This window comes from Bactrocera neohumeralis, chromosome 6 (assembly GCF_024586455.1).
Source record: "Bactrocera neohumeralis isolate Rockhampton chromosome 6, APGP_CSIRO_Bneo_wtdbg2-racon-allhic-juicebox.fasta_v2, whole genome shotgun sequence".
Classification (NCBI taxonomy): Eukaryota; Metazoa; Arthropoda; class Insecta; order Diptera; family Tephritidae; genus Bactrocera; species Bactrocera neohumeralis.
Window position 1 is genome coordinate 22,272,090 of NC_065923.1, and position 12,685 is coordinate 22,284,774.

Genomic DNA, 12,685 nt, shown 5'->3' on the forward strand with positions numbered 1-12,685 from the left:
GATGGGTGAAATATTAACTCAACTATGCAATCTTTGGAATATTATATATACTCAAATTGCTATAGAGCAAAATTGACTGAAATTATGTCGAAACAAGAACTTAATTTTCATTGATAAGTTACTGTGGCAGTTATATGATATGGTCCGATATCGCCGGTTCCGACAAATTAACAGTTTTTTGTAAAGAAAAGTATGTGTTAGAATCTCCGAAGAGACTAGTAAGCGTATTTACAGACAGACGGACGTAAAGACGAATATCGCTAAATAGACTCATCGCGTCATTTTTTTTTACATAAAAATTTTATAGGGTCTCCGACATTACGTTTTGGGTATTATAAACTACTTGGAAACTAAATATATCCTGTTTAGGGTTAAAAACTAAGTAATATCTCAATCATCAGGCTTTCTAGTATTTCTACCTGGGTTTCTTCAGAACAATAGGCCGCCACACCAAATTTTTTACACGAATAACATTAAAATGCGGAATTTAGTAAAAAAAATATTGGGGCACCACTAGAGACATGCTTGGGGTGAAAAGAGCATCTGCGGGTTAGACCTAGTCTAGCGACCAATATTAGCGTACATATTCCCATCACGACAGCGAAACAAACCACATCTTCCAGCTCGTCAGGCATGATATCCAATATTTAAACCATGTATGGACTTTTAAGCTACAGAACGTGGGAAATTGTTGCCAGATGTATACAAAATTCTTAAATTAAGCATGAAAAAAGTTTAGGGGTAACAATTTATTTTATTTATAAAATATTATTAATTTTAAATATAAATTAATTAAAAATAAAGAATAAATATTTTTTTTGCGGTTGCCATTTAATTTTAATTAAAAATTGTTGGAGAAAATTGAAAGAACTTAGAAAAAGGCAAATAGTACAAACATGAAAACAGAATTTGCAATTTAAGTACAGCTACGTACTTCCGAAGTTGCCACTATGATGAAATTTGTATATAATTTTGAAAAAATATAATATTAAGAGAACATGTAATAAGAGTATAAAATGAGCGTTTCTAATATGAAGAGTGATTTCAGAAAATATTCAGCGGGTTGCCACATTTATTTTTTAACAAAAATTTTAATTACTTAAAACTTTAACAAAACTGAATAATATGAATGCCTGATATTATTTAAGTAAATTAAAAAAATATATATTTGTATATAAAGTTGCCACTTATTTTTTAATAAAATTTATTTTAGAATACAAAATAATTTGTTTATAATTTTTGAATAAAAAATAATATGTACGATAATGTTAAAAAATATACGTATGTATATGTATATTGTTTAATGAAGTTGCCACTTATTTCTTTGTAAAATGTTTTTAGAATACAAAATAATTTGTTTATTTATGACTCGAAATTTTAATATTTAAGAAATTTCGATAGGTTTGTCTATATATTGAAATAGAGTTGCCATCCTTACTCAAATTCTGTAAGTCATTAATTAAAAAATTTAATGGTATGAAAAAAGTGATTTCAAGGAAGGCGACGTTACCAACTAGATTGAGAAATAAAAATACACGTATAAAAAGTGCTTTTATTAATTATTAATGGTGTTGCCACACTTATTTTTGAACAAAACCGTTTGATACACAAAAATAGAGCAGAAATTATGAGCGTACACAATATTATTTAAGCATGGTTAAAATATTTTTTGGAGTTGCCACCTTTTTTGTAAAAACTATTATATTTTTTGTAAAAAGTAGTGCAAAATATTAAAATAAATAAATTGTTAATTCATTGCTTTAAATTGGAAATATTTCAGAAAGTTTGAGCTATACGCAGAAAGAGAGTTGCCACCTTCATTTAACTGCCAAAAATTGTAACTAAAAAATTTGTTTTAGGTAATTGACTAAAAAATGGTATACAAGCATGCAAGTTTTCTGGCATATCTTCTTCTTCTTCTTTCTGGCATATAATTATGATTAATTAACGTTGCCACCTGTATTGATATTTTTTGAAATTGCTCAAAATTACGTAGCTCATTTTTGTTGAATGCACTATTCATTAAGATATAAGGGAAATCTTACTTTTCATTTATATAATTGTATATTTATTTTTTCAATTTGAAACCAGTAAAGTCGCCTGCTCCGTCTACATATATGTACATACAGCTCTATAGTATATAAAAATATACCGCAGAAACCTTTCACTTTCAAATCGCACGCTATTATTATTTTATACCTGCTTATAAGTATGTATGTGCTTTTATAAGTATCACAAAGTCTCTGTATAAGTGTGCTAATCTTGTGATTTCGACAAATTCGCGCTGCACTGTAGTGACAGGCATTCTTTTCACATTCTTAATCCGTTTCAATGACATTGCGAATAAATAATTCATAACGGGCATTTTGGGTAGCGCAACGACAACGAAACGCTGTTTAGAAGGTGTAGCGGCGGTGAAGTGTAGATGGTGAACAACAGTAAGTAAATTGGCAACAAAATCTATAACGATTGCAAGCCAAATTGGAAAAGCAAGCCAACTGAGAATAACAAAGCCAAACTCGCCACTTTAGGAATTACCAAAAACATTACGGGAAACGAAACGAAATGTCTCGATAAGTGAATAGTGAATGGCACAATAGAACGAGCTATCAAAATAGATATATACAGATGTGTGTGTGTGTCGGCAAACAATGAAATTCATATAAATTATCACTTGGGCTATGAAAAAGCTATAAAATTCGCAATCATGACAGAGACTGAGGGCGTCATCCAAGCCAACCAAAAACTGGGTGCAATCACAATTGCAGAGCAGTATCGCCAAACACATGCGAGCTTATAGACATACATATGTATGTATGTGTGTATAGTAGTCTAATAATGACTGTGAATATCAATTGATTGTTGCACGATATAATAAATGATCGAACGCGCTTTGATTTCGATTAACGCAGGCGGGTTTCCACACACAAAGGCACAGCTATTGATATGCAAATGAGTAATATGGCGCTGATTGCATTTTTATACCGGCTATGAAGTAGAAAAATACAATAAAAATAATAAAAAAAAATAAACAAATAGAGAAACATTAATGAGATATGCGAAGAGTGTAAGCAGTGTTATCTAACGAGTGTCGTTTGGCAGTCGTCAGGGCTTCCGGTAGAACTTGTCGTAATTTGTTAGCGTTAAAAGCTAAATAAATAAATGAAAAAATAAATAGAAAAATAAGAAAAGTAATAAAAAAATATAGTTATAGAAAAAAAGTAAAAATAAAAAGTAAAAAAAAAAAATAAAAAATAAAAAAAATAAAAAAATAAATAAAATAAAAATGAAGTAAATAAAAATATGCACAAAACCGCATTCGTAGTAAGTGATAATTAAAAAAATACATACAAATATAAATAATTAGTATTAACAGGTTTATTAAGCGCCTTGTCAACATATGACGGGTGTTTGTCAAATCGCACGATGAATGTTGACGTCGCTAGAACTTGGAAAAAAATCAATCTATCTGATGGCATTTAAATTGTCACTTTAAAGCGCAGCTTTATTAGCATTTTTATGTTGGCGTTACGCACACACAATACACACACACTCATACATGCATACATATGTATGTATGTATGAGCGCGCTACATGTGAAACCTGTATGATTAGCAAAATGTTGCACAGTTGTGATTTGAAAATTTACATGCGTTTTAAATGCCACGCATGCTACAGCTAATTATATATTTGTATGTATTTAGCAAGTATGTGAATAAAGTACAAAATGAATTGCCATAAAACATGCAACTAGTTTACAAACTACGTGTTATGTAACCAGTGCTCCACCCTTATGTGGTAGTTAGAAATTGTGTTAGAAAAAATATTATGCACATTCATTAATTCATAGCTAGGTGTTTAAACATATTTTAAAGATTTTCGAATTAAAAAAAATGTTTAAGAAAACCAAAACAGGTGGCAACGCCGTACAATATTGATGAAAATTTATTACATACCATACCTGGAAGCATAAAAAAATTTAATAATTTAATGAATTATAAAAAAAACATCGAAACAGGTGGCAACCTCAATTTTTTTTAATACAGTTATACTAATTCCATTAGCTTTCAATTATTTTTTTAAACTTTTAACTTTGATTAAAATATATTCACGAAAGATAATGTGGCAACTCTGTGCCAGGCATATAGTTACTGAACACAATTATCTGAATGCACCCTTCTAATTAGTTTTTTTTTTAACAATTTTCATTAAAATTCTGTGAAAACTTCAGAAAAATAGCATTTTGCTACAAAACGGCTCTCAACCTGAAAAAAATTTAAACAATGTGGCAATCCTTTATTAAACTTTGGTTACTAAAATTCCCTGATTTAATAACACACACTTAATTTAATTAAACTAAACTTAATTTAAAAGTTTCGACATCTAATTAGTTTTTTTCACTGAAATTTGAGTGGCAACTCTATAAAATTGATAATTTTGTTACAAGCTGGCAATAAAAAAATTGCTTTTATAAATAAGTCAATGTGTATATCATTCTTTTATAATTTTTTTTTTTTTGCATAAGTTCTATAAAAAAATGTTAACCATGTGGCAACGCTTTGTCAAACTTTGGTTAAAAAAATTCTCTGAATTAATGACCTACACTTCAATTAAAAATTTCGCTATTTAATTAGTTTAGTTTTATTTTCACTGAAATTTGGGTGGCAACACCAGAAAAATAATAGTTTTGCTACAAAGTGGCTCTCAACAAAGTAATTTTCATAAATATACACATTATGTGTGAAGCGTCACCAAAGGCTTTTTATTTATTTTTTAAGTTTGTATGAGACCCATATAAACAAGGTGGCAACCCTGTGTAAATCCTTAATTGTTAAATTTCTCTGAATTTGTTTATACACTTTTCTTTTGACACTTGCAACATTTTATGAGATTATTTAAGCAATCATTATTTAAAATAGGGTGGCAACTCTATAAAAATAACACTTTTGCCAGAGAACTGCTACAACTAGTACAATAATTATGAGTTCTTATCACAGACTTTTACATTTTTTTTATTTTGTATGAGTCTTGTATAAAAATTTGAGTAATGTGGCAACTCTATACAACAAAATTTTCAAAAAATTTTGTAACAAAAAATATTACTTTTAATTTCAAGAATACATATATATGTATATGTGTCATTGTATTTTAAAAATTTCTTCAAATAATTTTTATTTTATAAATTGCTTAAAAAGGTTACTATGTGGCAACCCTTTTCAATTTTATTTATTTTCCAATTTTTTTTTTAACCTTTCATATTAAAAGAAGACTCACTGAACAAGCACAACTCCTACAAAATTTAACAAATTTTGCTCTCTGTTCCCCGAACAGAGCCATTCTGCTTCAAAATGAACCAGTAGCGTGTGGCCACTGTGACAAACGACTCCACCATAGTGTAGACGAAGCGCCTATATATTATATATACATACATATTGAAATGTATATACATATGTCAGCATAAATATCGACTTGTCAAAATGATGAATGTACCGTGGTTAATCAATTGCAATTAGATGTTAAATTAATAGCAAATTAAAACGTCGTAATTAACTGTGAAACGCGCGTTTAGAATCGTAAACACCAAACATGTTTGGAAACAACATTTTTTCAGTTTTCAAACGTATTACAACAAAACACAGAAATTGAATACTTGTGACAAGAAAATTTTCCATTACGTTGAAAAAATGTTGACGAACCAGAAAGTTTAAAAAATCACATGCAATAATTTTTTTTTTCATGGTTCATGAAGTTAAATATGGTGGGGTTGAAAAGAGTTGTGAAACTGTTTGATAGGTGAGAAAAAAATTTTATTGATTTACTTATCAAAACCTTTTAGTTTACCGACAGATTATTCCATCTCAGGGCTTGGTTAATCAGGCTCGAAGGACTGATTTACGCATCAAGGGTGTTGCAGAATGTTGAACCTTTGTGAATTCGAAAATTCTTGTTAATATCAATCTCAGCAACTTCGCCTCAACCTCAGTCTGGCAAAAATCTGAATAGTTGAGAAGAAAGTGTCTAGGTGATTCCACCTCGCCTTCTTCCATACAACTTTGGCTTTTTGGCTTTGTTTGAGAAGATATGACTCTCCACGAGTGTTTCTCACAAAGTGTCCAGTCAGAACGCCTGCCGTAGCGTTGAGATTACCCTTGGTCAAACACTCCATGCAAAGTCTTAAGCGCATTTTCAGTGACTTCAATGTCAGTTCAATCAGGTTAGGTTACGTTAATCTGATAGGCCAATGAGCCACGAAAAGGCTAGTTTTGGTCCTTTTCAATACCAGAAGGAGTTCAGTTACTTGGTCTATGAAGAGTAGTCATCCTTAGGGATGCCCGCGCTTGACACGAATTTTAACAGATTCAGTGACCTCACTATCGATACCTCCCCTAGTACCCCAGATGCTTACAGCGTAGTCTTGACAATGTGGGACAAGTGCACCAGAAATGCTCCATTGTTTCCCTGGAACCTTGCTCTAGGTATTTCCTGCAGTCTTCACGCTCTACCAGCCCAATTCTGCGAGCATGTGTCGCCACCAGACAGTGAATAACTTTGATAATTTTAAAATAAGTTTTGTGAGTGCTAAACTCTTCATTTTTGAGTTTCAGAAACAGAATATCATAACTTAAGGTGGTCCTGTAAATTCCTTCAGATTCTCGGCGCTAAAACAATTTCGGAACTCCCACAGAACATCTTGAGAAGTTTGGAAGAATTTGCTAAACACCTTAGAAGTACTAATGCAGATTATAAATTCTAATATTTTCATCCTATCTGTATTCGATATAATAACAAAGATATATGGTAAATAATCTGAAAAAATTTACTTGTAGTCCCTAATTAAATTAATCGTTTACCAGAGACCTAACCTTATAGTCGGATTAAACTAAATAAGTCAACAAGCCTTTCGTTGTTTAACTAACCGTAACTTTACCGTTCCAAAGACAGTCAACTCCACATAACTAGAAAGGGACCGGATATATAACCGGTATATATCAATTTATCTTAACGGAAACTTTGAGAGCTTTACAATTTAATAATCGAGTTTTTACCAGAGAATTAAGCCCAAGGTGTAGTCGGATTATATCACTGAATAAGTCAACAACCCTTGTATGTTTAACTTAACCGTTCCAACAACCCATAAAATCTACATAAACGGAACGGAACCGGTTATATAACCGGTATATATCAATTTATCTTAACGTAAACATAGAAAAATTTACAATTTACATCGCAGCTGAGGCTTATAATAAGTTAATGGAGAATTGGATTAATCATTGATGTGGTTGCTTCGACTAAGGAATCTATTTGAAAACGATGGAAAAATTTATTAAAAAAAAATGTAGTTTTTTGTCAATTTAGAAAAGCAGGACTTCTGTTCCATAGTTGAGTCACTCTACATGCAAATTACTCTACTACTCAAAAGCTGATTGCCGGATTGATTTACTCCGAAAATTTCCAATATCTGTGCAAGTAAATTCATTGAATCGATCTGCAGATACCGAAGCCAATGCCTTCCGACATATGCTGCAACTCCAGGTGACGACACGTGTGGCTATAAAGACATGCATACCACGTTTTATCTCCGCTGTCTCCACCTTCACTCTATATGCAAATAACTAAATGCACTTTAAGGCATTTGCATAAATATTTCATTTAAATGCAACCCAAGGCGATGGCAGCGCAGATCATACCTCCGCGCCGACACGCCGCGCACTAGCGCGCCCGTGCGCCAAGCGGCGCTGTGTGGGCTCCCTCATTTATGCGCCGCCTACTAGCAGCAGCTCAGCAACTTGCAGTGCCTACAAAAGAAGGTGCAGATCAAGACAGCAAATTTGATAAATTCCGCGAGCTGAAACTCTTTTAACGCGCGCTACGGATATACTTTTATATATCATATGTGCATGCCCGCGGTGGGCATGCGCGTCTGGAAATTTTCATATCATAAAGAATTTATGGCATTACAAATGTTATTTAGTGTAAATATCAAAAAGGTAGCAAGGTAAAAATTGCCTACAGCCTCTGTATTCAAGTCCGCAATGAAACGCTCACTAATCATGCGACGCGCAACAAAAACACCAATAGCGGCACCGGCACCAAAAGCTGCAAAGAAATTTGTTGATTGCACATTCACTGCGACCTGCGTCCTGCACTTACGTGTAGCGACGCGCCAAGCAATATCTGTATGTTTGTGTATCTGCCGCTCAACCTTTCATTGACGTCTTCGTGGTCAGTGCGTGCATGCGTGCGGGTTAACGGCTTATCGGACGTTGCATCTCAGCGACGCTTCTTTATAGCCCATACAAAATTTATTACACATATACAATACGCGCGCGCGTTCTCCTGCATTTTCGTGCTCTTCGCGCATGTTTGTACGTGCGCGCTGTGGCCCGCATTTCGCCGCCGGCATTCGCTGTGGCACGCCAGCCACTTGCACAGCAATTTTACGCAGATTCACAGTGGCGCGACGAGCGAGCGCGTTGGTCGCAGACATGCGCGTGCGCATTTAATTTCGCCGAAAATCCAAATTGTCGTTAAGCATTCGACGCTTTGGCGCGCACAACAACTTATCCATACAAATATACATATAAGCGTATATATGAATGTACGCGCATATACTCATCTCGTTGAGCGGCAGCTGTTGCTGTGCCATCAGACATTGTTGCATGCCGCACATCAACGTGCAAATTAAATGCAAACTTAAACTTTTTGCCTTGCGGTCGCCTGCTGCTGTTCTGCTGTCCTTGCTGTTGTTTTTGTCGATATTGTTGTTGTTGTTTTGCGTGCGCTTTTTACGGGCGCTTATGTGCTGGCCAGCTTATCAACGAAATTTGCAAATGTTTAGTGCTCGATCGAGAACCCATAATCAAGTGTGCTGTCCAAACAGGAATTCGGCTGCGGATTATATGCCCATATATACATATGTATGTATGTTTAAGTATGTGTAGATGTGTGTGTGCGCACGTACCAGTGGCAAATGGCTGCCGCGCAGCTAAAATTGCAGCCTTGCGGTGAATGCGCTCTCCACTACTCCTCCATTTACCGCTTGTCGCTCTTCCGTCTGTCACTTGCCGCTTGCTATGCTTCCACTTGCCGCCTGCCGATTGCCACTTTACCACTTACCACTTGCCATATGCGGCACGTACCACGTCTTCGACGCGCTAAGGAGTCGAATTATTAAGAAATAAACGCATGCAAATGAAGGCGTTGAAATATTGCACGCGCTCCAATAAAAAAAGCTTTCCACAAACAAACCAAAATTAAACAACACAAAGTGAATATAAGTGGCGATAGCGCGTCGCGCGTACGGCGTAAGGTGCCGCAAATATTGTAATTAATGGCCGAAAACAGCTCGCCAGATCGAAAGATCACGAAGTTAGTCGGTTTTTTGTAGTCAAACGTTCATTTAAAGGGTGCTAAATGAGTGATTTCTCACGCGCTTTTTGCAGCTGAAATTTTTAATCGCTCAAAGGCGTAAATGTACGAAAGTGTTTTTGTAGCGCTGTGTGCATATTAACAGGTAGAGTTGTGGCTTGTGTGAACAACAAATGAACATTTACTTAATTTATATGCAATTAGTGGTGTATTTGGGGTTTTTAGAAGCGTGGTGATGCGGAGTGTGGGGAAAAGAAGTATGGAAGTTAGATTTAAATATATAGCTTAATATCTTTTGAATTGTCCTTAAGTAAATGTACTTAAATTTTAGACATTTTCTTGTTTCCTTTTTAGCATTTTAAGCATTTACTGATCGCAATTTGACCTTGCTTTCTAAAAAGTTCATTCAAAACTATTTCGAAAAATCCATCAAAGTTTAAATTATATATTTTCCGAACTGTCTTCAAACCTATATACTCAAATTTTGCCGTTAATAAGGTTTTCGAAAAGTTTTAACCCTTAACGCACACTTTCGAGTTTTTTTAGCATTTTAACCCTTTACTGATCGCCTTGCGATTCATTCTGACCTTGTTGTCTGAAAAGTTCTTTCAAAACTAATTTGAAAAATCAAACAAGGGTTAAAGTTAAATTCGTACCAACCAGTCTTCGAACCTACATACCCAAATTTTGTGGCTTTCGAAAAATTTTAACCCTAAAAAGCGCACCTTATGGGTCATTCCGACCATACACTGAAAAATTGGGGAAAATTTTCAAATTTTTGACTACGGCTTTGAAAAAACACTTCAAAATTTTTGTCTTCAAACCTGCATACCCAAATTCGTTAATCGAAAATAAGGCTATCGAAAAATGTTAACCCTCTAGCGCGCACTTTGTGTGTTATTTCGACCATACCCTGAAATATTTGGTAAAAATTTCCAGAAAGGTATTCAATAGGCAACATGTTTACCCTCTTTTCGAAACGCTACAGATCATTTCGACTGACTTGAAAACAACTCTAAAATTTTTGAAAATTTGTCATTGGTTAAAATCAGCCATTAAGTTTTTCTAACTCTTTTGAATTGCCTTCAAGTGTATTTGCTAAAATGTTGCAAGCATAATTTTTTCGAAATTTTTTAACCCTCTAAAAGCCATTATCGGTGTTATTTTGACCATTTTTAAAATCTCACTAAAAGCTACTGATAACTGATGCTGATACTGTAAGCTAAATATATTTTCAAACCTTCATCGCTTACTAACTCCTTCTAAAATACAACATCAGAAAATCATTTTGAGCAATTTCTTCGAGAAAGTCAAGCCTCTTACACACTACAACTACACTCCACTTTAATTTCAACTCAACGAAACCTTGAATTAGTAATGTTATATACCCAACAATAATACCAACCAATAAACTAGATAATTGCATATAAATTCCTCAACAGACACAAATACACAGACACAACTATATAGTTGTTGCCCTTAAAGTCGCTTGGCGCGAAATGCGCATTCACTCGACGCAACCCAAATAAGCGAAATGAGCGAGCCGGCTATGTGTCCGGGCGCCGGCTAACAATAATGATGACACTTGTGAAGTGCCAATTAATTATCATAGCACATATGTTTATTTACTTAATTTACTTAATGATGCCAGCGGCGGCTCAACCCCCATCAGGCGTCTTCAATTCACAGTCAAACAACAACAGCCGTCAGTTGTCCGCTATTAGTCCGACACAATCACAATGACCCCGGCGAGAATCGCTGTATAGTTTTTAAACACTGTATAAATAATGAAGTTTGAAGTTTGTGTACTTCAGTAGCATTATGAAAGTAATTATCGCTGGCATAATTATAAGTTATCGATATATCGATAAGTGGTGAAAAGAAAATTGAAAAGCTTTAGATCATATAATTAACTATTTATCGTTAAAATATAGAAGAGCTTGACAAAGTTATGTAGATGGATTATTTATATTGTGTGCGGAAATAAGTTTGTCTTTAGTTTATTATCATAATAAGGGAAACATAACATATACACTGGAAATAATTTGTTATAAATGTTGATGCACTTACCAAAGTTGGAATAAGCCTGAAATGAAAATAAAAAAATATTAGCAGCTACAAAAGACAAATTTTGAAAATTTACTAGTAAGTTCGATACATTAATCGAAAATTATCGATTATTTTTTCCGATTTATCGATAAAATTTACACACATAGCATAAACCTAAAATGAAATTAGTCCATCAGTTGGCTAAATTAATCAAAAATTATAGATAATTTATTTGATTTATCGATAAAATTTGTCAAGATAGCGTAAAACTAAACTTTAAGTTGTCCATAAGGAGTACGCAAAAAGTAATACCTGAGCTCGACTTTGTTCAACTATGTACATATATAAAACTTGAAACAATGTTTTAAATAATTATAAACATATTTATCGAAAATAATCGATAGTTAGTTCGACTTATTGATAAGTTTAGCCAATGAAAAAGCAAAATATAATTAAAGTATTCCCTAAAAAATGTCGAAAAAGTTATATAATATCTAAGCTTAAATTGTTAAATATATGATCTAAAAATGCTATTCTATCCGAAAATTGCCCTTGAATACTAAAGATATTTGACAGTAGAAAATTCTTAAAAACAAGTCTATAAACAAACATACGAATAAAAGAATAAAACTTCAATTACTTAAGACCTTAATATTTTTAATTACAGAAATTGCCTCCCAGGAAAACCAAGACTTAAATCGAAAGGTAATTAAGATTATTATGTTTTTGTATTGTAAATTGAATAAAATTTAATAATCGCGTGATGGTTATGAAAATCTGTTTATATAGTTTAGTTGAAAGATTATTGAGTTGAAATTATCGATAAAAGTTATCGAAAAAATTATTATATACACAAAGTACACTAAATTTTATTTCAAAATTGTTTTCAATTGTCGATTGGAAAATATTTTTTTTTTTTAATTTAAACGTAATGATTAATCTCCAACGTTAAAAAAACAAATTAATTAAAAAATTATTCAAAATTTCCTACTGGGTTGCTTTGTTGATAGAATTCTACATATGAAGATAGTTTTTAATTAATATAGATGAGAAATATTCCTTATGAAACCCGCCATATTAAACAAAAAAAAAATATAAAAATTTCTTACTGGGTGGCTATATACAGTTAATTATACAAATTAGTTTTTACTGTTAAAGTTGAGATATTTAATCATAAATTTAAAAAATTGGAGAAAAACACTAAAAAAATATAATATGTAAAACTTCCTACTGGGCTAAAGCAAATTAGAAAAAATTTAATAAAAAT

The 12,685-nt window shown here is 33.0% G+C and overlaps 1 long non-coding RNA gene across 2 annotated transcripts in view; it reads left to right on the forward strand.

Moving 5' to 3' along the window:
• Nucleotides 1-12,685, forward strand: part of LOC126761698 (uncharacterized) — a 166,723-nt gene that overhangs the window by 67,657 nt on the left and 86,381 nt on the right. For both annotated transcript variants that reach the window (XR_007667389.1, XR_007667390.1), the window contains exon 4: nt 12,086-12,123. This is a non-coding gene — a long non-coding RNA (uncharacterized LOC126761698). The remainder of the gene's footprint in view (nt 1-12,085; nt 12,124-12,685) is intronic.